The following is a 26,722-nucleotide window of genomic DNA, read 5'->3' as shown; positions in this document are numbered from 1 at the left end:
CGTCAAATATTACATTTTAGTAATTTTTATTTCAATAAACCGGCCAAGTGTGAGTCGGACTCGCGTTCCAAGGGTTCCGTACGTTAAGTCCGACTCACGCTTGACTTCTAATTTCTAATAGGTTTATTGGCTAATGACTAAATTACCTAGCAGTCTAGCACTTACGCCGATGCTAAGACGTTCCTGTACCGACCTGTTCCACATCCGCATTAAATCCGCATCGATTTTATGCGGATGCGGTTGCGGATGCGGATATTCGCAACATCTCTGATACATACCTCCATCGTGGCGAACGAAGGCCCTTTCTTTGTGTACCAAATCGATCCGTTATATCCTCCTACGACCCAGCCACACAATAGAAAAACCCAAAATTAGCCATTGAAACTTGAACCTAAAGTGCAGGGAGTAGGGTTGATTTTTAACTGTTTGAAAATTAAACGAAACAAGTGAAATGCAACTCTCTTCCAATTGAATATGGTTTAAATTTCATCGAACTGAAGAAGTACTATAGGTAGGACTTTGGGCCTTAGGAGGTAACTAATGAAAAGCGGCCAGTGTCAAGATCACTCAATAAATGTCCAAACTAGAGGGTCGCGTTATGTTTGTAAAGCAGGATCACATTCAAAAGGTTTTATGTTATTGTTACGTAATGTAATATTCTTGCGAAAGATACGGGTGCTATATGTCGATCAAAGTTTATAAATAGTCGCGTACCGTAACATGGGGTGAGTAGGGTTCGCGGGGAGAGTTGGGTTATGAATGGGGAGAGAAGGGATGAAAGGGGGGTGAGATGGGGTTTTAAGGCTACTGCTACAAAAATAATGTATTCCAATTTAAAATGGAGCTATAGTAATACTCATTAAAAAGAATCGATCCAACAATCTTCCAAAATCACCTTTGTGAAATTCCATCTCACCCCAATTACGAGGGACTACGGGGTGAGGCGGGATTTCCTGTTTACCGTCAAAGTTATGAAATGGAACTACCCAAAATAAAATAAAAACTAAAATACAAACGTCCGGAACACTTATTATATACACCATTCAGTTTGCATATGTAAAAATAAAATGTTATCGAGGTTTGAATGTCAGTTTTGTCCCTACTCACCCCATTTTACGGTACTGTGCGGTTAGGGATTTCCTCCCGCGGACGCTTCGGCTGTGCTTGTGGAACTAGCTCCCTTCCGAGGTTTTCCCGAGGGCTACAATATGGGATTCTTCAAAAAAGGAGTGTACAGGTTTTCCACGGTACAGGCCTAAAGGGTCGGCAATGTAGTATCTTGTGTTGCAGGCGTCCATAGGCTACGGTGACTGCTTACCATCAGGCTGGCCGTATGCTTGTTAGCCATCGACGTGGTATTTTTTTTTCGTTGCTTTTGTGAAGAAAAACGATATTAACACGTTCAGTGTGGGGAACATTATGACATTAGGCGAGTTCTCTAAGCTGTTCGTATTAGCTTTCCTTTACAAAGCGGGAAAATGCTACGGCTACGAGCGTAGCGCTACGAAAACGTTGGCAGTGAATGTGTTAATATTTTTTCACGTCTTAAAATTATCTAATTCCGAGTCTATATTAGAGCCGGGCCAAGCGTGGCTTACTCCGCGATTCCGGCCCCAATTTTGGGGAAAGCCATAAGCCGCGCGTGGCGCTGTCGCCACCTAGCGGCCATATCTGTGCTGATCGTAACAGACGCGTTTTGTTAGAGAGTGAGTCTTCTGTACTTATACTATTATTTATTCTGTGGCCGGGCCAAGCTAAATATGCAATCCCTTTTGCAATGACAAAATGTGGCGTCATCATTAATGTCAAATCTCTATGAAGTATTTATATAAAATACGACTCGTTCACTCTCGAAGTTTTAGAACCCCAATAGGGGAATTACCATAGAAGGTAGGATCCTAGAAAATACTAGATTCATGGGAATTACTGTAATATTCTGTCGCCAGAGTGCAGCACTAGCCCCTATCGTAAACCATATAATAGAGTAACTTATAAATATACATACGACTGTACCTTAAACTGTTTTTCGACAAGTTTTCACAGACAATAAAATATGACATTGATATGATGAAGGCGGTTTGTTTACAAAGGACCTACCTCGCGAAAATCGAAATTCGACTATCTGCCTCTTCATCGCTCGAATACGCAAGAGTAATAGAGAGGTTAGATAACAAAATTTCGACTCTCTCGTTTGCGGTAGACCCTCTGTGGAAGTGGCGCCCCCTAAGCAGAGTTTCGCGTAATATTCCCTATTCTACCTTTAAAGCTGATAGTCTGTGCGGAAAGAGAAGAGTCGTGGAATGAGTTAGTATTCTAGAGTGTGTGCGGAAAGAGAAGAGTACATTTCACGACTCTTCTGTTTCTGCACACACTCTAGAATACTAACTCATTTGAAGTAGCGCAGCTACTGGTCGGTGACACAAAAGGGTCTTCGAAAAAACAAGAACTAAATACGTCAGTGTCATTCGAATCGCTAAAGAACATGAATCTAGTATAAATGGATTGGGCATGAGTGGTGGGGATAACTGACAGAACGGGATAGTCTTATGTATCTTTCAGTAGGAGTAGCAGCGAAAGCGCTATTATTGTTTGTCCTTGTCACAGTCTCACATCTTGTTTTATTCCCCACCGTAAATTGACCACCGTGATTGGTCGAATTCATTTGTTGCCCACCATAACAAATAAATGCGACCAATCATAGCGGCGCAATGCGCGCGCTGTGATTGGTCGAATTTATATGTTTTGTCCCTCATGGAGGCACGCGTAGACTACTTCTATAGGATGCTACCTTCTATGCTAAAGAACTTTTTCTGTAAAAACCAAAGTTGTTAAGTGTTCCCTATTAATTACGATCATAAAGAACCAGAAAGCAGACACCACCAGAAGAGGCCTCTGGCAGCAGTAGGTAGAAACCACCGAGACATAATAAAAGTAGAAAAAATAAACATAATAACCATAGCACAGAATAAATAATAGTACTAGGTACAGAAGGTTCACTCACAAAACGCACCTGTTACGACAGATATGACCGCTAGGTGGCGCAAGCGCGAGCATGCGTCCGTTCCGTAGCGGTGCGCGGCAACTACTATGGCTAAACACGGCCGCATGTACTTGTAGCGACGCGACGAAATCGCAGAGTGAGCCACGCCTGACCAGAGAGGTTAGATAACAAATCGACTCTCTCGTTTGCAGTAGAGAGGGATAGGTATCTAAGGGAGACTGTGACGGGTTGTGGAAGTGGCGCCCCCTACGCAAGTTTCGCGTAATATTCCCTATTTGGAACTTTCTTTTATTTCTATATCAGTTCAAAACTTGAATTTAATTTATACTTGCCCGTGTACTTAGGGGACTTACGAGGTTAAAATATAATAAGAATTAAGAGAAGCGAGCATAAGGAAACAAGATAATCCACTAAACATAAATGATCATAACAATCTCAGCAAATTTAATCAAAGCTGCCCTTTTGTTAGAATATTGCAACTAATCTTTTAGAAGAAAAAGGGCCTATTTACTATTGAAATTGTATGAAGTTTAGTCTTTGTTTAATTCGTTAAGTGGTAGAAATATTGCCTTTAACGGAAAGTTTTGCGAGTAGGCGTGGCGGCAGGCTGTTACTGTTTGATGATAATTTAAAAACTATACGACTATAGTTCGTTTTTTTTAGCATTAGAAAAAAGGTAAACAATCTTGATGTGTCTTTTAATTGAAAAACATGTTTTAAAAATAAGTCACGGCAAATATGTAACAATTATGAATCTAATACGATCATTTATATTCTTCTGCTTTCATAAGTATAAGTTACTGATTTTTAAAAAGCGTTTTTCAATTAAAAGACTTGTCAAGATCGCTTACCTTCTTTATAATGCTAAAAAAATGAACTATAGATGTTATGCGGATTTCTGTAATTATGGATATTGGCAGAATATTAAAGGAGTTTTTTAAGCATTAGAGCGTTTTTCATTTCATTTATATATTGCATCCTTTATTTATTTCTCTTCTTAGGTTGGTTTTTTACAATATGGATATAAAATTAAAATATAAAAACACTTACAAAAACAATATTTATAAAAAATATTATAAACACATTATAAAAAACCTAACCTAGGGTGCCGCCAGCAGCGGGGCAAGACCCAAGCTGCCGGTGGTCAGGGCCGCAGAGAGAGGAACCGGCGGATTATCCGCGCCGTGTCCAAGATCACCGCCCTCTGCATCTGGCCCTTGATCCAACCACCTAGCGAGAGTCTCTCAAGATGCTGGTCGAGACTCTTCGCTATTAGATCGTTCACTGAAACGACTATCGGGACAATGATCGTTGAATCAACATCCATATATTGCATTATTATAGTTAATTATTCAAAAAAAATTGTAATTACAGCGTTCGCACATTACAATCTTAATACTAACCTGCATTCCTTCATTCATTCCATGGTACATACAAATGTTATTTTAAATTAAATTGTTACAACATGGACCCTGAATAGGTTAGGTATAGCAAGTTAACCTTAATCTAAATACTTAAAATTACCTTACAAATTGTGGATTAATAATTACCTATTTTTATTTAGCTACTTACATATTGTTTGAGAATGTTTATGTAAATACGCCATACGATTAAATAAATCGCCTATATTTCACAATATTCTGAATATAGTAATCGTATTGCAGATTTAATTCAAGATTTATAGTAAACACGCATCACACTAGTAGAACACACCATAATAACGCCACTAAAATCCTTCGTTTCTTTGAAAATGATACAAATGAAATAGTATACTTTTTATATACGAATGTTAATCAACATTTTTTTACTACATAGTATAAAACAAAGTCGCTTCCCGCTGTCTGTCCCTATGTATGTATGCTTAAAAGATCTTTAAAACTACGAAACGGACTTGGATGCGGTTTTTTTTAAATAGATAGAGTGATTCAAGAGGAAGGTTTATGTTAAATTGTTAACCCGTGCGAAGCCGTGGGTCGCTAGTATTAAATAAAATGAATTTGTCCCCCAAATTTTGTCCACTGAAACTAACTGTAAGCTTTCACTCCTTCAGTACGGGTCCTGCCGCTCCGCCGAGCGGTCGCGTTCACGCACAAGTGTTTCAATACCTATTACCTAATTCAGTATAAACAACACAAGTGTCAGTGAGTGTGTGTTGTGCAGTGTTGTGTTGTTGCACGAGTCGAACGAGTTGATGGATTAGCAGAGAACAGGTGAGTTTTTTTAATGTAGTCAGTAAAAAAGTTGGTGTAACTGATATGAAACTTTTAGTATAGGTACTAAAACTAATTGTAAAAGTTTAGCCTTGCAGAATACCTATGGGTAAGGATGAAAAAAACTGTACAAGCTCTAATTTGACTATACATATATTAAATATATTAAAAACGGATCACTCACGCATTTTAAGTCGAAAACGGAGGAGTATCATCAGGAGCTTGCGTTAACGGTAACAGACTGCAGACTGAGTGACCCGTTTTTAATATACATATATGTCACCGTAAAATTGTAAACACTCGTCAGTTTATAATCTCGCTAGTTAAATTATAAACTGACGGCAGGGAGATTATAAACTAACCTAACCTAACCTACGTTAGATTATAAACTAACGGGTTCACAATCTTACGGTGTCATATATAATGTGGCTATTGTCTCACGGAAGTTTTGTTAGGTACTTATTTGAATATTTAGTCAAAATAATCTGTCTGTTTTAATATTAGTGCCTAGATAATTTCAGAACAATCAAAATTAAGAACAGTAATATCACCCAAGTATAGTCTGTCTAGGTCTAGAACTAAAACTATGGACCTCAAGTTCTATCATCATCGTCTTCACGTTGTCCTGGCAATTTGCCATGGCTCAAGGGAGCCTGGGGCCCACTTGGCAACTAATCCCAGGAATTGGCGTGGGCACTAGTTTTTACGAAAGCGATTGCCATCTGACCTTTTTATAGAGGGTAAACTAGGCCTTTATTGGTTTTAGTCCGGTTTCCTCACGTTTTCCTTCACCGAAAAGCGACTGGTAAATGTCAAATGATATTTCGTACATAAGTTCCGAAAAACTCATTGGTACGAGCCGGGGTTTAAATTAAACCCGCGACTTCCGGATTGCAAGTCGCACGCTCTTATACCGCTACTAGGCCACCATCACTTGTATAAGTTCCATATCCACACATAAAATATTCGAGTTATATATTTTTTTCTCTCTCTCTCTACTTTTAAGGAGAGGAGAGTATATGCGAGAGCAGTTTGCAACAGTGAAACGTGTATAAGATGAAGATAAGATAAGATAAAAGATAGTTTATTCAAGTAGACATAATTACAATGCGCTTATGAACGTCAAATAAAGCTAGGTAGACCGGCTCCAACCCTACACCTCTGCCCCGAGAAGATTTAAATCCCCCCTCAATTGGAGGAGGGTATCCCAGTATGGGACCGGCAACAAACTCGGCGGGACACATCTTTAAAAAAAAAATTACATCTTATAATTAACATGCATTACGAGAAAATAAGGAAAAAAAAATACAATGAATGTGGGTAAGACAAGCAAGACATATGGCAAGAACTTTCATAGGTATTAAATAGTAATACAAACGTCGCTCAGACACAGTCAGAGGGGCTACCGCGAAAAACGTATTTCGCAAATTGCGGGGACCTTTCTCTTTTACTCCAATGAAGGCGTAATTAGAGAGACAGAGAAAAATGTTACAGCCCAGAAAGGACTAGCTCCTTCTGCTTTACCGATCTTCTGTAAGTATGTGTACAAACGCAAGCGACGAAAGAACATGTAGATGATCATACCTGAACCAGACAGACGGTCTTTCCCACATTAAATTTAGGCTGAACTTTGTTTTATCCAAAGTTAAGCATTCCTTTAATTATTAGGCAACTCCAATTTTGTATAATATTTAGAACGCAGGTAATTATAACTTTGCAGTATACATAAATTATTCATTTATTCGTTTTGAATATTTTTCCACGCGTCTCATGTTTTCTTAATTAAACTTGTTTAATTATAAGTTAGTATTTCCTGTATTCTTTGATTTGGTAATTTGTACCTATTTATTATTTCAAAATTGCGTAAACCCACAATCTCCAAAATAAATTCAAATATTCAGGTGTGAGTATTATTAAAAAGTCATAGTCATAGGCAAGTTTTAAGACTAAATATTTTTATGAATTAAAGAAAAAACTTAGAAAAACTAAAATGATAATTTGTTGTTGATACTTAGTTTCATAATTATTATTTGAAATCGAGGATCATTGTAGTACTAGACTATAGTTGTTAAATTATTATCAGTTAAAACGTTATTATTGCGATACTTATCGATTTATAGAATGCCACAATGGCAATCGTAAAATGCGGACCCTGAACGGTCCCGTTGTTTCCCATAAAGTTTTAAGTCATAATGTATTGTTTGTCATATTATCATTAGTCATAAAACTGAAACCGTTAACATTTCAGGATTTTCGTTAGGTTATCCTATAGATAGGTTAGGTTGTCCGGGTTTCTCCCCGGCCCGGCGGTATGCGTAGAAGCATTCCCCATGTAAAAAAAAAAAAAAAAAGCTTTGTTTTATGGCAATTCTGAAAATTGCGTTTCTGAATTAAATGAATTATGACTAACGAAACTTCGTGCAAACAATACATTATGGCTTAAAACTATATGGGAAATAATAGAGACCCTCACTGAACACATAGAGAACTTATATACCATGTGTGTAGATAGGTATACAGCAGAAATGGCAAAAAATAAAAGAAGCGCTCAGTTACTAAATAAAAACATAATACAATAATGTTATATTTTTCCAAACACACGATATCTGCCGGCAGTTTTAGTACCTATATTGGTGTTATCACGCAACTCAACCATTTTCCTTATATGAGGCATTATCTATGAAAAGAGACCTTATTGTCGATGACGCTTACGCCGCACAGCGTCGCGCGGCATTGTATTTATATCGGAGCATCGTTAATAATGGCGTAACCGCCGTCGACAATAAGGTTCCCTTTCATAGATAACGTCACATATTGTGAAGGCTTTCTATTAAGCCATTGAGTAGAAAAACACGTGTTTTATGAAAAAATGTACGCGTATAAAGCCCCATTTACAAGGTTCAAGAACTTGCATGCGATTTTCGTTCTAGTATTTTAACTGGATTGGGCATGAGTGGTGGGGATAACTGACCGAACGGGATAGTCTTATGTATATTTCAGTAGGAGTAGCAGCGAAAGCGCTATTATTGTTTGTCCTTGTCACAGTCTCACATTTTTTTTATTCCCCACCATAAATTAGTATGGATTATGGTGGGCAACAAATAAATTCGACCAATTATAGTGTCGCATTGCGTATGTTTTGTCCCTCACGGAGGCACGCGTATACCACTTCTATAGGATTCTACCTTCTATGTTACATTGCGGTAATATTTGGTCGATCGACTGAATTCATAAAGTATGTGCGATTGTGCGCGCTATCCCCTTTGTCTCAAACATACGGTAGTTTTTGTGTGGACCAATCACGACACGGGACTCGCTCACCTCGTCCCCCGCACCCCAGTATTTTTGGCAGCATCGGTTTCATGAAATAATTGCTCTTATCTCCTTCTAGAGGATTCCTAATCTATGACACATCCCTATTGCAATGGTAACAAAGCTGCCGGCCTAGCCAAAGTGACAATCGCTATCGCTTCGACAAAGAAACACTTTGTGTCTCTGTCACTCTTTCATATTAGTGCGACAGTGATAGTTCCGTTTCGATCGCTACGGAGCGTAAGCATTGACATGTTGGCTGTTGGCCTGAATCGAAAGCTAAAACAATTCACGCTTGTATATGAATAGTGATATAATCAAGCTTTTCAATCTCGTACCTTACTTGGGCAACTCAGCAAGCTTCGTTGCCTAAACACGGTACTCGACTGAAAAGCTCTCCATTATATCACGATTGTATAAAATACTAGTTTCATATCGTATTGTTTATCCTTTGAACGCGAAGAACTCTTAAAGACGTCGTATGAAGTCGTGCCCGTGGCGCCAAGAACGCTTAAAGTGATCCAGATATCGTTTGCGTGATTGACTAGTCTATATAAAATATTTGTCGTTGAGTGAAATTAGTGAATTAAGGCTCATTTACACCGTCCCACCTCCATCCAACGGACTAATGTAAAAGCGGGCTGGGCGGCGGAAAGCGCCGAAATTTTAAAACGTAACAAATATGAGAGCCTCGGTAGAGAGTACCATTTTGTACCATTTGGAGTTGAAACTCTAGGTCCATGAGGTCCCAGCGCGCATAAGTTGTTCGCAGAAATCGCGAAGCGTCTGGTTGACGTAACTGGTGACCGAAGAGCTGGCGGCTACCTCGCACAACGTATCAGCATTGCGATACAGCGAGGAAATGTCGCCAGCATCCTTGGTACAATGCCTTGGTACAGGGCCTATTTTAGATTAATTTCTTTTAGTAATACCACTGTATATATCTTGTTTGTAAATAAATGATTTTAGGCTCATTTAGACGGCGCGCAGTTTGCTATACGATTTTAGTTACATTGCGGACCATTGAGGTTGCATCAACTCAGCCGACCGATCAAATGACGCAATGTAATGAAACTCGCATGCGAGTTCTCGCACCGTCTATGAGCCCTTACGACCTCGACAGTTTCGCTCCAGAAGATTAAAAAAGCCATTACTGTAACCTTTTAGTAACACAAAACAGGAATTATTGAATGCTTACGCTGTATTTAGTTGAAAAGCGAATAAAAGGTATTGTTATTTGAAGAATAGGTTATAAAACGATGAACGACTTTTTTTACAAGCTTTTTATTAACTTGCAATGTACCTTTTCATTTTTCATGCTCTGAAAGAGGGTCATTGTTGTTCTAAAAGGTGTGCAGAAAATGATACGTTTCTGCACTAGAGCATTTTACGCTCCAAGTACGATTTTATGAATTGTTTTACGATGAGCAACTGGAATCTGGGTTTAAATTGATTTATTATACAATTTCCATTCTGATATTTAACTCCCCATCCCATAAATACCCATACTTTTGACTAAATTGTTAATTGAAAGTACCCTCAAGATTTATTATAGAATTTTATACTTACTTAGTCATGTTTTTAAAAAAACACATGCATTTTAGGTACTTTCCTCGTATTCGAAATGAAAAGTAGAGTGTTTAACTCGGGTGAAAGGCATAATTTCAGCCTCGGACTATTGGCGCTCTCGCAGCGTTCGAGCACCAAACTACCTCGGCAGAAATTCCTTGGTTAACAATCTACTATTGTATGTATTGTAGCTATATGTTTGTACGGGTCAAATCTTGCAAGTTAAATTTGACCCACTTCCCAACTTTCAATGAAGCTGAAAATTTGCATAAGTACATAATAATATTATAAGCTTATCAGCATCCATATGTAAGTCTGGTGACAATGCAATATTATGGTACCATCGAGCTGGTGGCCATAGGAACTCTGTGATAAAACAACGCATCCTAATTGTGTTAGGGGTTTTTAGAATTGTCTCGATGAGTATTAGTTGCCTGTCGAAAGAAAAGTTAAGTCAGCGATAGAAGCTTGCGCCAACAAATAATTAATTTAGCCGGGCTAGCACATGATTGGCGCGATAGTACCTATCTCGCGGCGAGATATACTGTCATTCTATGGAACTTGCTACTATGTAAACAAACCGCCATATTAAAATTGTCTCTGTATGTCAATTTACTAGTGACTTTTGTTTACATACTTAGCAAGTTCCATAGAATGACACTTTATCCGTCCCTCATTTATTAACATAGTTAGAAAAAGACGGGCAGTCTATCTCGCCGCGAGATACTGTCGCGCCAATCATGTGCTAGGCATAACAAAGACTCGTCGTTATCTTATGTGTAAAAACTTAAACAAAGCCATAGAGTGCTCACTCCATACATCAGTTTTAGTACCAAAAAGACTATTAGCATCTAGCATCGAGTAGCGGAACTATCAGTACTGCTACTTGACAATAGATGTAGCAGTACTGATAGTTCCGCTACTCGATGCTAGATGTAGACACTGAAATTAATAGTCTGAACTGATGTATGGAGTGAGCACTCTATGTATTTTTTTCTCTATGACAAAGCTAATGTAGATAGGCTCCGTTGACTATTGACTATGCGTCAACTTTGGTAGTCAAAAGTTCTGTTAGGTACCAACCAAAAAACATTTTTCTAACTTCATCTCTTCATTGTATCTTTCTTTAGAGTGTCTTTCCGAAAAACTATGTCCTTTTAGGCCTGATATACACTTGTAAGGGCTTGGAGGATACAACTAAACGGAGTAGCCATTAACAGGCTTTCCCCTCTGTCGAAAATAGGCGGCCAACGGTCATACACAATGTATGGACTGACGTTTATCTGACATGGCTATTTTTACGTTACGCATACATTTGACGTTCCCCTCCCCCGCAAAAATCGGCAGACTGTTTTGTACAGAAAATTACAGACATGGCGTCTCCGTTTGATTATATCCTCCAAGTGTAAGGGACAAAGCTATAGGTACTACAGAATGAAATATATCATTATATTTCATTCTAACAAATAGATTTGTCCCGTCTTAGGTACGTAAGTAAAACTTACAAGTCTATCTTAGGTCTTAAACATTGTAATGCCGCACAAGATCACTACATAATATAAAACAAAGTCGCTTCCCGCTGTCTGTCTGTCTGTATGTATGCTTAGATCTTTAAAACTACGCAACGGATTTTGATGCGGTTATTTTTTATAGATAGAGTGATTCAAGAGGAAGGATTATGTATAATTCGTTAACCCGTGCGAAGCCGGGGCGGGTCGCTAGTAATTTATATTGTATTATATTCCGTTGCTGTTTTGATTGTCCATTTAAGCCAGTAAGCCTCATCGTCAGAATTGAGGGAACAATGAAAATATCCCAAACTCCAAAATAAACGCTATCTTATCAACGGCTTATGGTCTCAGCGAGCACTTAGTGGGCCACGAGGCGGGAATGTGCCGGAAACTTGCGACCCAAAGGTTATAGGGCTCCTTTGACCTTGCAATATTTCGATCGATTGAATTTATCGCACATATTTATAAGTTTTTGGCAAACATTTCATTTTTTTTTCCAAAAGAAATCTAACTTTGATAATTTTGATACGATAAGTAATTGAACGAATTCGATACAGCATACATGTTCGAAACTCAAGCAAACAACAATGGTATCAGGTATCTATTGAAACAGTTATTTTCAATACATGATCGAATTACAAAACTTAAGGGCGCGGTATCCATTACAGACTGTGTTCACGGAATATTGCTTGGTCGTAGCTTTTCATTAGTTTTCATATACGAGGGGAGGCTGGATAATCTCGGCCTAAGTTAGAAAAAAAAACTATGCTATTTTTTCCCAGCCTCTTTGGCAGTTTAAATATTGCCGCCATTACTAACGATTAATAATAGGCTAGATGACAAATTTTTATTTATAATCTTCGAAATAAATTAAAAGTGGAAAAATCACTTTCTTGGGTGGGACTTGAACCCACGACCACTGGTCCCACCCAAGACAGTGAATTTTTCCACTTTTAATTTATTTCGAAGCTTAATAGCATCATTCGCAGACGTTTCTGCTTAATACAAGCATTAATTTCATTTATAGTATCAATCAATCAGGTTTATTTTTAGGATCAAATGTCTATATATATGGAACCCATTTCATTAAACTTTAATTAACGTTCATAAGCGCATTGTAATTATGCCTACTTGAATAAACTATCTTTTATCTTATCTTTTCTTATCTTAATGCAATGGGTTTAATGATTTAATGATTAGAATGAAAGCAATACAAAAGTCAGAAATGATAGTCAAAGTCCGACAGTCGTACTTCACTCGTGAAACGCCCCTAGCAAATCGCTATGTGAACGTGACCTCAAAGTCACTGAGATCGCATCTTGAAGTATGAACAATACAAGAAAATTGCATTTTTGTCGGTGAAATATTGCGTTTATGCATATACATAGTTTATATACAATCTTTTTTGGATCAAATGTGAGGAATCGAACGGTATCCTTACTTATTTCGTTTTTGAAAGTTAAAAAAAAAACTTAAATTTTAAAACTTTCAGGTGCTGTGTTTTTGTATTATTTCCATATTTTTTTTAAATATCCACAATACTGTGATAAATTGCTCGTTTGACGTTTGCTATCTATTTTACTAGATTTTGTTATAAAATTCAACATGTGTCATCATCCCTATTAACATTTACTTTAATACTCTCTTTTATTTTTTTTCTAAGGCCGCGAACTTTTCAGTCGCCCCTCGTATTTAATTTTTTGTATTTAATCTGTCTCCAAGCGGAGCGTTCGGCGGGGCGTGCAGCGTGGCGTCAAGCTCCCAAGTGATTTGAGCAGCGTGCACTAAGGCCGCTCCTATACGCTTGCATTTGTTTAACATGCACGCCGCACGCCCCGCCCCGCTGCACGCCCAACTCGAGCGTCCACTCAGGCCTTACACTTAGGTTCCCTTTCCTATCATGTACAATACGGGCTAATTTAATAGGACGAAATATAAACGAAGGTAGGTAAGTACGTATCACGCTCCGCGATTATTGATCAATTTAGGGCCGCAGAAAAACTATGTTTTATACATAATACAAGTTTAAATCCTGCTTCGTGAAATAATTTGCGTAAAAGTTTTTATTTATTTACTAGAAATCAGCTAATTTAACAGCCGAACCATAAGTATCAGGCGGACGCCATATTGTGAATGACAGAGTAAAGTTGGCGAGGGACAGAAACTTCGCGCGTTTTCTAAGACAGTATTAACAAAAGGGGTCCCCAAGTTTTTAGGGTTCCGTCACTCATATAATGGAATTGAAACTGGCATGATTCAGAAATATGAACATTTACGGTTTGACACACGTATTTACGGTTCCGTAAGTACCCTGTTATTGGCACTCACGCTGCCACTAAATGTGTTAAGGGGCCCACTGATTAACAGTCCGCCGGACGATATCGGCCTGTCAGTTGTTCGGAACTGTCAACTTTTTGTTCTAACTGATAGGGCGATATCGCCCGGTGGACTGTTAATCAGTGGGCCCCTTTAAAGTGAATTTCATGTTATTACAGCGTTATTCATAAACGCGTTACTGGCCTGAATTAGCTATTAATCGTTTGTCTTTATCTGTCATTTTGACTTGTGTATTGGCAAGAAAAGGATAAAACATAAATTAACTAAATCGGGCCCGTATAGTTTTATGAATGGGAGTTAATAAATGGGGCATTATCTATGAAAAGGGACCTTATTGTCGATGGCGCTTACGCCGCACAGCGTCGCGCTGCATTGTATTTATATCAGAGCATCGTTAATAATGGCGTAAGGGAGCGTTCATGTCTTACGTAACGCAATTGTTGGACATTTTTGACCCCCCCTCCCCCCATGTAACGCGCCGTAACGTTTTTCTGTAACCCTCCTCCCCCTAGTAAAACGTTACGTAACCACCAAGTGACCATTTTTTTACCTAAAGGCCACAATTATGTGGCGTAAAGTACCGTAAAGTGGCGAAAAGTTCTGAAGGGTTAAAAAACAATGTTACGTAACGCGTAGTTCAAAACCCCCCTCCCGCCCATGTAACGCATCGTAACGTTTACAAGACCCCCCCCTCCCCCAAATTCGTTACGTAATACTTGAACGCTCCCTAAGCGCCATCGACAATAAGGTCCCTTTTTATGGATAACGTCACAAATAGTGTCTGCAGCGAAATGTACGGAATTCTGTAAGTGCGATCTAGTTCATTATTGATTGTTTTAAAGTTTTAAACTTGTTAATTGTCAAAGTTCTGGGACCTTTTGCGAAACTGATTAAACTGGAATGTTTTTGTCCTTTGGATATTAAGTGAATTCGCGTCAAATAGTTAGCTATTATAACAGAACAGATATTAGTATAGTTAGCGGCAAATAGATAGTGACGGCCAAAGTGGTCAAATATATCGAAACAGGCCAACAGCCAACATGTCAATCGCTTACGCTCCGTAGCGATCGAAACGCAACTGTCACTGTCGCACTAATACCGAAGAGTGATAGAGAGACACAATGCGTTTCGTTGTCGTAGCGATCTATAGCGATTGTCACTTTGGCTAGGTCGGCAGTTTTGTTACCATTGAAATAGGGATGTGCGATGATATATGTGGCCATCACTATCTGTGCTAACTGTAATACTTTACAGTGGGTTACGGCCCAATTCGAACAATGTCAATATCAGAACTGTCAGAAGTGACGTTTTTGGTTGAAGAATGTCACTTTTGACAAGATTGGTGTGACATCTTAGTGTAAGGCCTGAGTGGACGCTCGAAGCGGAGCGTTCGGCGGGGCGTGCAGCGTGGCGTCGGGTTCACGCGTGATGTGAGCAGCGTGCACTAAGGCCGCTCCTATACGCTTGCATTTGTTTAACATGCACGCCGCACGCCCCGCCCCGCTGCACGCCCAACAAGAGCGTCCACTCAGGCCTTACACTAAGTGTAAGGCTTAAGTCTTATAATAATAATAATAAGTCTTATAAGGATTGTTCGAATTGGGCCGTTAATAAATTCAATTCATTTATTTTGTTAAATATTAGGTAAACAAGAAAGGTGGTAGATAGCGAAATATATGTTTGATCTCTATGTTTTGCCCACTATACCAGGTGTACAAAATAATGTGATTAAAGCTACTTATTCCTTTCTATATGCCAAATACAGAATATGAAATGAGTTGGCTAATCGTGTATCTAGATATTAGACATAACTCCTTTTAATTGACTGACGTTAGCGGGCGTTTTATGAAATAATCGCGTTATGGTTTAAAATTTAAAGTTTAAACTTTTCATGAGCTATGTTTTGTGGTGGTTTTTGTGGTTTTGACGACCGGTCTGGCCTAGTGACTGCCTGTGAAGCCGATGGTCCTGGGTTCGATTCCCGGTAAGGGCATTTATTTGTGTGAGCACAGATATTTGTTTCTGAGTCTTGGGTGTTTTCTATGTATTTATGTATTTGTATATTATACATACACTAGCGTGGGGACTATAGCCCAAGCCCTCTCGCGCATGAGAGGAGGCCTGTGCCCAGCAGTGGGACGTATATAGGCTCAAATTATTATTATTTATTATTTATATTATATATATCGTTGTCTGAGTACCCACAACACAAGCCTTCTTGAGCTTACTGTGGGACTTAGTCAATCTGTGTAAGAATGTCCTATAATATTTATTTAAACTTCTTAAACTTGTTTTCGTACAGTCTTAATTTCCCGCTTAAGATACGTTTTTGACGTGGTCACTTCCGAATCTTCTTATGCGCATCTTACTGTACCTATTCAGATAGATGTTTCTCATCCAGATGCTTGTTTGCCGCCTTAATAAACAAATAAATAAATAAAAAAACAATTGGAAAGTAAATCGACCCTGAAAAGGGCTTGACATTAACGTTTCTGACCTTTCCCATGTCAGTTAGTACTTAGTAGTTCAAACATGCTGTAGTCATTAGTCATTCCGCGACGGAGATTTACGAAGGGCATACGCGGCACGCAGGAAAGAAATACGGAGTTTTAGACAATAAGAAATAGCGGTAGCATAATAATGTAAGTACCTATATATTTTACCCGTCTTTAAAATTTCGAAGGATAATTTCAATTCGTCGGGTATTTTTTTAAATGTTTCCGATATATTGGTATGCGCCGATTTAGAAAATGTTTTGCTTTTAGTTTGAAAGGCGATACAGTACAGTTGACCCTATTGTCAGTAGAAAATAAGGTAACCATGGCAACGTGGTATGAGGAATATATTACCCAGCTACTAATAAACAGCTACACAGAGTACTAATAAAAAGTATAAAAACCTTTGAAGATTCATTTTGAAGTCCATCTTGCGGTTGGCTGTTCAACTTACTATCGGTATCGGTACGAGAAAATAATAGGTACTAACTTCAAAATCTCGCGTCATTACATGATTTGTTGAGTGCCTGTTGACTACAACTCTAGTACTCATAAGTACCTATACTAGTTACTACAAGATTTTACTGCGTGTATTTACTTTTTAACGAGACTAGCACAGGACCGGGACAAGTGGCGTACCTACACGAAGAGAGGCCTATGCTCAGCAGTAGGCGACTGAAGGCTAAAATGATGATGAAGATTTACTGTGTGTGGGATTTAATTTCTTCGTGTAATTTGAGTTGCCATCATGTTTCCAGTCACTATATCTATGTACATATGTGACATATGTCGTTTTTGACCCGGTACATACAGACACGGGCACGCCAGGTCGATATTCGGTGGCATTGGACGAGGCGATAACCATAACGTGCCCTTGCCATACCATGGTTTACAGTAAAGATAATATACCGTACTTTGACTTGACACGCTGTCTTTATATAAAGTTGTATGTTTTTGTATAAAGTTTGACATAAGGTCATAGGTACAGGTAAGTGTGTGTGCGGGATAAGTGTAGCTGGCTTTCATACCGAGGGGCGACATTGATTAGTTAGAGTTAAGTGCAAGTTCATATGTACCATTGTTACTAAACACAAGCAAATTAAGCAAGTAGCAAATGTATCAACTCGCAATTAAAATAAGGCCAGCTACACGTGTTGACATTATTGTATTAAGGCTTATTTTATGTTTCTTTATTTTTGACTGTTATCTTCCGTGATTATTTCTCACTTGATGATCTTATCGGAAGATCAGCGCTGGAAGTCCCCAGCAACATGCTGAGATGGGGTGCTTTCGTGACAGTTTATTTTCACTATGTTCTTTTTGTGTAATTATAAACTATTCTATTCTATTATTTATGTATTTAAAGTTTACTGCACAAATTTACACAAAAAGAGTGCAAATGGCGGACTTCAAGTTCAAGTCTGACGTTAAGGTACTGATTTCTCTTTATTGTATCATTCCATGGTTCACGGGGCGGGAAGGCATTTACAGTAAAATATGGGGCAATACTCCTTAGCACAGATACATGAATGCCATTACAATCTATACCTTATTACTATGTACATATAAACGTAAATGTTTTAAATGATACTGGATGATTATGATTAATGGATTACAGTTTTTACAAAAGCTTTGTACATAAATTCAATACGGTTAAGTGTGACTGCGAGATAAGTGTAACTGGCCTTTGGTGTTTATGTATGTATGTATATAGTTTATTGCACATAGAAATAAAAACACGAGAAAGACAGTTACAGGGTAAATTAAATAGGTACAACAAAAGAAAACTGAGGCTGTTTAGTGCGAGTTCACACATTTTCCACTAAATGCAAGGGTGGATGAAGTCGCTATAAATACTTACTAATCAATATGTACGATGCTAGATGTCGACTATGAAAATAATAGTCTTTTTAGTACCATAACTGATGTCTGGAGTGAGCACTCTATGTATTTTTTTCTCTATGGCCATATTCACCTAATGTATCACTACTTACATAACACCTTATAAAACAAAGACCCTCACCGCGTCTGTGCATATGTCTATGTTCGCGATAAACTCAAAAACGACTGAAGGTATTTCCATGCGGTTTTCACCTATCAATAGAGTGATTCTTGAGTAAAGGTTTCGGTGTATTTTTTGTTAAGGGTTTGTTAACCCGTACGAAGTCGGGGCGGATCGCTAGACTCACAAGTTTATTTAAAACTCATTAATGAAATAATTTGTAAAATTTAAGCACGATTAGGGACTAAATTTATGTAATTAGTCAGCTTTTTATTATTTTATAATAACAAATGTAATTTCAGTGTCCAAAAGAGGGCTTAAAGCCCCCAGGGCCCCAGGTATTACAGCAAAGGGTTAAGTGCGTCTCCGGAGAGCTTTAAATGACATTATGCTAATGTGTTCGGAGTGGGCTTGGCACACGTCCGTGTACCGAATTTATTTATTTATGATCTAATTTAGGAGTATAATTTTCATGTCTAATTTTTAATTGCCTTATACCATGCTAGCGACCCGTCCCGGCTTCGCACGGGTTAACAAATTATACATAAACCTTCCTCTTGAATCACTCTATCTATTAAAAAAGCCGCATCAAAATCCATTGCGTAGTTTTAAAGATCTAAGCATACATAGGGACAGAAAGCGGGAAGCGACTTTGTTTTATACTAGGTATAATAGGTATATGATAGTGATGATGAAATTTTGGGTATAATTTTCCAGTCTAATTTTTACTTGCCTTTTATCATATGGCACAGTCGCCATCAATTATAGAGCGGCCAAGGTGCTCACAAATTGAACACGCCTCTATTGACAAGGCGTTAGAGTGCGTGTTCGGATATTTTTGAGCAACTCGGCCGCCCCGATATATCGAATATCGACTGTATAATAAAATATCGTGCTAAGTGTAGCCACAGACGTATTTTCTCGGAAACGTTAGTAGTTGTCATACTACTTCAGTCAACCTCAGTATTATTTGTACCGAGAATGACTGAAAAAGCAAGACACGTTCGTACGTTTCCGTGAAAATACGATGGAAAATAATTATGCACTGCATTATACAAGAATTGCTCGTTTAAAGGTATAAGTGTAAGGCCTGAGTGGACGCTCGAAGCGGAGCGTTAGCGGGGCGTCCCGCGTGGCGTCGGGCTCACAAGGTGATTTGAGCAGCGTGCACTAAGGCCGCTCCTATACGCTTGCATTTGTTTAACATGCACGCCGCACGTCCCGCCCCGCTGCACGCCCAACTCGAGCGTCCACTCAGGCCTTACACTAAGATACATAATACATGCTGTGCGCACATGAGATATACCATAGCCAGATCAAAAATCTTCCGACTATTTTCAGATTCATCAAAAGAGCGTTCGTAAGCGATACTTTACTGAATTTTCCTTAACATGTAGCCTTTTATTCCGCCCACATTTAAAGAATAGAGGCCGCTTTAACAATTTACGGGGCCGGGGACAAAGGCGGTTCATTTTAAATTCATTCCTTTCTTGGTGCTTTGTATGGCGCGGAGTTTAGGTACTGTTGAGGAACGGCATACAGGGTGTTAGGTATTTGGGACTTAACGCATTCACTGTCAGCAACCCGCCAGGCGGGTGCACTATCCGTAGTCGCTTTTCGCTACATACCTACGGGTTCTCCCGTATTATAAATCATAAATCATTTATTTTTTCTTGATAAACTTACTGTACCTACAAAAGTAACATTATAAAGTATAAAAAAATCGGCTACGCTCGTAGCGCGTAGCAAGCGCTGGCACTGAATGTGTTAAGGACGACTCGTGTTATTTGGGACTTAAGGACGACTCACGCTAGACCGGGCCGGGCCCGACCCCGGCCTTTAATCGCATACTTATAGGCCATCGATTAAAATCAGTTTGTTCAATAATACATATACAATCAGCAGACTCGGTATGCGTCAATGGGCGTAATATAGGTACATAAAATAATATAAAAAAGCCTTTTATTTCTTGCAATATATGTTATCAATAATTTGGTTGATGATTGTATAGAGGTATCTTTAACCTCCTATGTCCCTGCGTACAAATTTTTGTACATATTCCAAAAAATATTTTGAATTTCATTGAGTAACTAAGGGTTCTAAATGCAAAAACAAAACAAATGCTTCTGGGTCTCAGGAGGTTAATATGTTACCGTCAAATGGGGTGAATAGGGTTTATTTTTTATTTAATCGTTAATTTAAAATTACTTTATTGTCCACATCTTCTGAACCACTCTGTATATATAAGTATTAAGAATCTAGCAACTTACGCATAGTATAAAAAATCTACCGCTCTTTTTCCTGCGTGAGTTACATATATCATTATGTTCATTATGTTCTTGTAACTGTCAAATTCAACATTTCATCCAAAACCTTCCACCGCTGTCATTACTCCTCAGTACAATAAATTACGAACTGACATGTAATTCAAAATCAATAGCCGACTATTCTAGCGCGTTCTTAAAAAACCTCCTCTTCAAATGTAAGCTTTATCGTGTACCGTTTAAAGCATGTTTTGCAATGAAACAAGGACGTAACTTACGATATTTAATTCGTTTCTGAAACATAGCGTGACGAGCGATGGTTACGAGAAATTTAATGATAAAAGGACGTAAATTTACTGGATGTTAAGGGTTTTTACGCCGTTTTGCTTTTGAGAACGTCAGGTGCATGTCAGGTATACAAAAACAATTGGGTAAATGGTACCGTCAGTAAAAGTTTTTGTTGAAGAAGATGTTATCAGGCTTTTCAGAATTTCTACGTGTTTGAAGCTCGCTTTGTCATACCTACTTACAAGTTTACAAACAGCTTTGTTACTCATTATATATTTACAACGACGGGAGAGGTACCTAGCTACCTCCAGCCAGGCAAATGGTTAAAATTTAACCCGTCATAACGACGCATATACGCCTTCGTACGGAGCTCTTTTACCACCGTAGTCCGTAGTCGTGACTAAGGGCCCATTTAGACGGGTGCGAGAACTCGCATGCGAGTTTCATTACATTGCGTCATTTGATCGGTCGACTGAAATGATGTAACCTCAATGGTCCGCAATGTAACTGAAATTGTATAAGAGTTCGCCTTAAGGCTTGGACATTTTTTTTTATAACAATTGATTTCACGTCTCTGAAATAAACATCGCTAACACATTCTTGAGAGTGTTTTTGTATAATGACGCCATATACAGTAGAATCCGCTTATAATGACATCGAAGGGAAGAGACAAACACGTCATACTAAGCGGATGTCATATAAAGCATAGTTGTACAACTTCTTATTTTTGTTAAGTTTTCCGAATTAATCTGAAATTCCTTTGTGAGAGATGAGTTCTATTAAACTTGTAACAAATATCAACTTGTTACTGAGGATCAAAACTAAAATACCTTACACACCACGAACGCACCAATCGTCCTTGCAGGACGTGGTGATGACCACGAAAACCAGCCAATGTGTCATTATAACCGGACATTATTTCATGGAAATAGGATTTTTAGGTCATAGTAAGCGATTTGTCACTATAAGCGAAGTCATTTTATCCGAATTTGTCACAAAGAATTTTCTTTGAAAACCAAACTTCGCACAGTAATTACGTCATAGTAAGCGGTTGGTCAGTATAAGCGGAGTCATAATAATCGGATTCTACTGTATGTGTTATTCAATTTCAATTTCAATTCTTTATTGATAAAAATATAATTTTACATGTCAGGTATTGCTTAATGCTAGGTCTTATGATATGTTATTATAGTTAGTTTCCAAGCTAACAGGCTGTATAGAGACATTTAATATTTCTGCTTTCGGATATCTGATAAGCTATCGAGCGTTATTTCATTACCTAATGTACGGTGACGTTTTCGGTTGATAACAGTTACCTATATGTGCGTTGTTCTATAAATTAACCTACCTATTTGTTTAGATTTTAGGTTGCCAATGCCAATACAATACCTATTAAGGATTTTGATAGCCCACGTAGTGTAAGTGTTATTTACACATAAATTTATATAAGTTTGACGTTTAAAATGACACTTGCACTGCGTGGGCTATCAAAATCGCTGCAGACTTTTCTCGGTCCGACTCTAGTAAAGAATCTTGAAGGTTAGAAGGCTAGAAGATACTAAAAGATGTACGCGTGAGACGTGTTAAGGTCAGGAAGGAGATAATTGAAAAACTTGGACCATCGGAATGAGCTGTGGCGCAAAAGGAAGCGTCGAACGATTTTCGAGTCTCTATTGTTTCACAAAAAGTTTTAAGTCATAATGTATTGATTGCCATAAAACAAACCTACCCTAACCTCACCTATCTATAGGATAACCTTACGAAAATCCTGAAAAGTTAACGGCTTCAGTAGTAATGATAATATGACAAACAATACATTACGACTTAAAACTTTATGGGAAACAAAAGGACCTCACGGTTTTCGTCTGAAATTTTTATACCATGATGCGGGCTGTACACACTCGTCAAGAGACCCCGAGACAGGCCGAGAACGAGTGTGTACATGCTGCTCCCTCCTTGGATCGGAGCGATGCCGAGACTATCGGCGAGAGACTCTCGACGAGTGTGTACACCCGACATGAGAGTAACAAACAAGCGTATGACCCGCCTGATGATTGGGGACACTGCGGCTAATGGGCGTTTGTAATTCCAGCGGTGTTTTAATAATGGGTATGGGATATATTATCAGTTGTCTGACTCATTTATTTCATTTATTCACAAGCAGTATTTACATCGCATTGGAAATTAGTATACCTACATAAAAATTGACTATTGACTGTCAGCTGCAGGCAGGTTAACAGTACGGTAATTCCGTCCCATTAGAAGAAGAAGAAGAATAAAAGATATTTTAACGCCACAACATAGTACATGAAAATAAAGAATAAATAAAAGCATGCAGACATAAAGGACATTTGGACGCTAAAATAGGATCCCCACTCAGCATAATGCCGCGGCAAACCGTGGCGCTGGTTTTCTGTGGGGACCTGACTTAATCTAAAAATTTTGACGGCGACACCTACGCCAACGACACAAATAAATTTACATTGATAATATTGATATAAAAAACACAAAGGATGGCTGACGGGATGAGGCATTAAAGGATGACTCACGCAAAAGGGCCCGGGCCGTGGCGTCCGACATGGCATTTTCTATGACGGCTGATCGGTGATCACGTAGTGCTTTCCATAGAAAACGAAGCGCCGGCCCGGCCCCGGGCCGGTCTAGCCTGAGTCACCCTTAAAGGTACGGCCTTATGTTATCCTCTCTCGCAAGTGTCCGGTTTTTTATGACTTAAGCCAGTCCAGTAGAAGTCTAATTTCAGTCTTTTTGCCACAAAACCTTTGTTACATAGTCTTTATTAAGTAAACCTGCCAATTAAACCGGTTATGTCTCGGGCCTTTTGTCTTAAACTTCCTGATAAATTTATTCGCTGGGGTTATTCTTTTGAATATTCTTTATAATTTTAACTCGGTGTGTGGGTTATTCAAGTAAAAGTTGGAGACAATTATTTTTAACAAAAGAAATTATTAATGTAGACACCGCGTGTATTATTTGAACAACCCGTTACGTTTAAATTACCTAGAAAATCTGAATTTACGCAAAAAATGCTTTAAGTTTATATCCTTTCCGTAGCTACGGAAAAGACCAATATTAACGTATTTTCGTTTTTTTACAACAAAAATTTAAACAAAATAAAACACCAATATAAAACCCATGTATCTAATAAATCATCAGTGTTTGACAAACAAGTAACTCCCAAAACCCCCGACTTGTTTACAGATTTATTTGGATTTCATCGCGGCACGTGTTAGTTTAAATCATGATGATCACCGGCACAGCTTAAAAGTTGACACGTTTTTTATATAGCATATCAGAGAAAAAATATTAAAATATGATCTGATAAAAATATGATGATGATGAGATGAAGATGTTGCGAATGATGTGTGGTGTTGCGCGACTAGTTCGCATTCGCAGCCTCGGAATCCGTGACGTAGCGGATAAGCTGCAAGAAAGTCGCCTCCGATGGTATGGCCATATACGCCGCAGACCGGTAGACTGTAGACTACGTGGGAAATAGATGCCTCAACCTCACTGTTCGAGGCCCTACATCACGCGGCCACAGTAGGCCTAAGAAGCGCTGGCTGAACGTCGTGATATCGGACATGGAATAGTACGGTTACCATCAGTTTGTCACTGACATAAACGCCGTCGAGAACGTAATTTACTTTCTATACATCACGCTCGCACTCGCATATTAGTGCAAACGGGATGTATAGAAAGTAAATTAACGTAATTTACTTTCTATACATCCCGACGGCGTTTATGTCAGTGACAAACTGATGGTAACCGTACAGAACAATCTCACGCCTGAGGATGCCGAAGACCAGGCAAAGTGGGGAAGACTGAGCAGGAAAGCGGACCCTGGCGCTAGGCTGGGAAAACGCTAGGTTGAAGAAGAGATGATCTGATAAAAATAACGCCATCTCTCTCTCTCTTCTTCCTCAGCGAGTGCGCCCTCTGTTGGGCATATGCCTCTCCAAATCTCCTCCAAGCAGCCCGATTTGCTGCTTCGCTCCTCCAGAGTGGGCCATCTACCTACTCTAGATTAGGCCAAAGGTACCTATGTGCAATCTTTTCGAGCGATGGCGCCATACCTTTGGCCTAGTCTCGAGTAGATGGCTTTTGATATTTAAAAATTTTTACACATATCGGTGAAATAATAAGGATCAAAGTCGAACGGCGTTCTAAAATTTTTAATCTTCTGTCGAAAGATGGCAGTAAATTTACTGTGTCTACATAATTTACATTGACAATAACTCTCTATACACTATATTCTCCTTGATAAAAGCTTGTAAAACAGATTGCGATTGAGTTTTAGCTCACCAGATGGCGCTGATATAAACTTCTTGTATTTAAAATTTAAAATTATCTAACAAGATGTACTCTGATTTCTTTATTAAATCTCTCCTCAACAAGATCATTATAAAATAATAATCCTGCTCGTTAGGGTGGCCCGTAATGTAAACCGGAAGTCATTATTTATGGAATTATTCATTTACCGGTAGAAAATATTAAAAAAACATTAAAAGTTGGAGCTGCGTTTAGATTAAGGTAGGGATTTAATTTAAAATTATACCAGAGAATTTTATAAATTAAATTAAATACCAAAGTGTAACGTAGGTTAATAACACTTACCTGTGAGCTGCAAATTGGCTACACGACTTAAAATAAATGTATAGATCTTTAAGACACACACCCTTTTGGCGGACATTATTATGACTAGGTACGAAACAACTCGCGTTTTGGCAGGCGTGTCTCACTCCGCGATTTCGCCGCTTTGCTACAGGTAGCTAAAAGTACATCCGTTCGACCCCAATTTTGGGGAAGGCCATAAGCCGCGCGTGGCGCTGTCGCCACCTAGCGGCCATATCTGTGCTGATCGTAACAGACGCGTTTTGTTAGAGAGTGAGTCTTCTGTACCTAGTAATATTATTTATTCTGTGGTTTTAGTAAGAAAACTGATGTATTATGTAGAGTTACCACTCTTTTCTTACTTATATTATATTTCTCTATGCTGTTACTAAATTGTATGAATTGAATTGAGTGTAACATATGGTATTTCGTATATTTCTAAAGCGTCCCAAAAATTACAAAACTCGGCCTTTTAGTATGCTGCATGTAAGACTTCAAGGATGTCTAGAGGATACTTCTTATAAGTACCTAACATATTAATAAAATATACATTTCTATCCATATCACTACATAGTATAAAACAAAGTCGCTTCCCGCTGTCTGTCTGTATGTATGCTTAGATCTTTAAAACTACGCAACGGATTTTGATACGGTTTTTTTTAAATAGATAGAGTGGTGCATGAGAAAGGTTTATGTATAATTTGTTAACCCGTGCGAAGCCGGGGCGAGTCGCTAGTATATTATAATCCGTCCGTTGGCTCGTTGGGTGGACGACATTCGGAAAATTGCGGGTCACTTCTGGATGCGACTGGCTCAGGGGCGGGATAAGTGACGAAATCGAAGAGAGGCCTATGCTCAGCAATGGGCGATAAAAGGCTTATACGTGGGTCATACTGAAAGTTTCTGGATTCTGATATATGAGAAAACTTATTTTTTCTAAGTGGCAGTCCAGGAATTTTCAGTATGACCTAAGTATGATGATGATGATAATGATATATTATATTGGATGTGGAGGAAAGTAACAGGAAAGGAAAACAATATGGACTGAGGGGCTACCGCGAAAACCTGATTTCGCAAATTGCGGGGATCTTTCTCTTTTAC

General features: G+C 38.6%; 1 protein-coding gene across 1 annotated transcript in view; it reads left to right on the top strand.

Moving 5' to 3' along the window:
* The first annotated feature begins 5,125 nt into the window (after positions 1 to 5,125).
* LOC134660534 (synaptotagmin-7) overlaps positions 5,126 to 26,722 on the top strand; it is a 569,193-nt gene continuing 547,596 nt past the window's right edge. The window contains exon 1 of the mRNA XM_063516310.1: positions 5,126 to 5,211. The gene's annotated coding sequence lies outside the window, so the exon portion shown is untranslated. The remainder of the gene's footprint in view (positions 5,212 to 26,722) is intronic.

Source organism: Cydia amplana, chromosome 27 (genome assembly GCF_948474715.1).
Source record: "Cydia amplana chromosome 27, ilCydAmpl1.1, whole genome shotgun sequence".
NCBI lineage: Eukaryota > Metazoa > Arthropoda > Insecta > Lepidoptera > Tortricidae > Cydia > Cydia amplana.
Note: the sequence above shows the minus strand (reverse complement) of the source record. Positions and strands in the feature narration are given on the sequence as shown.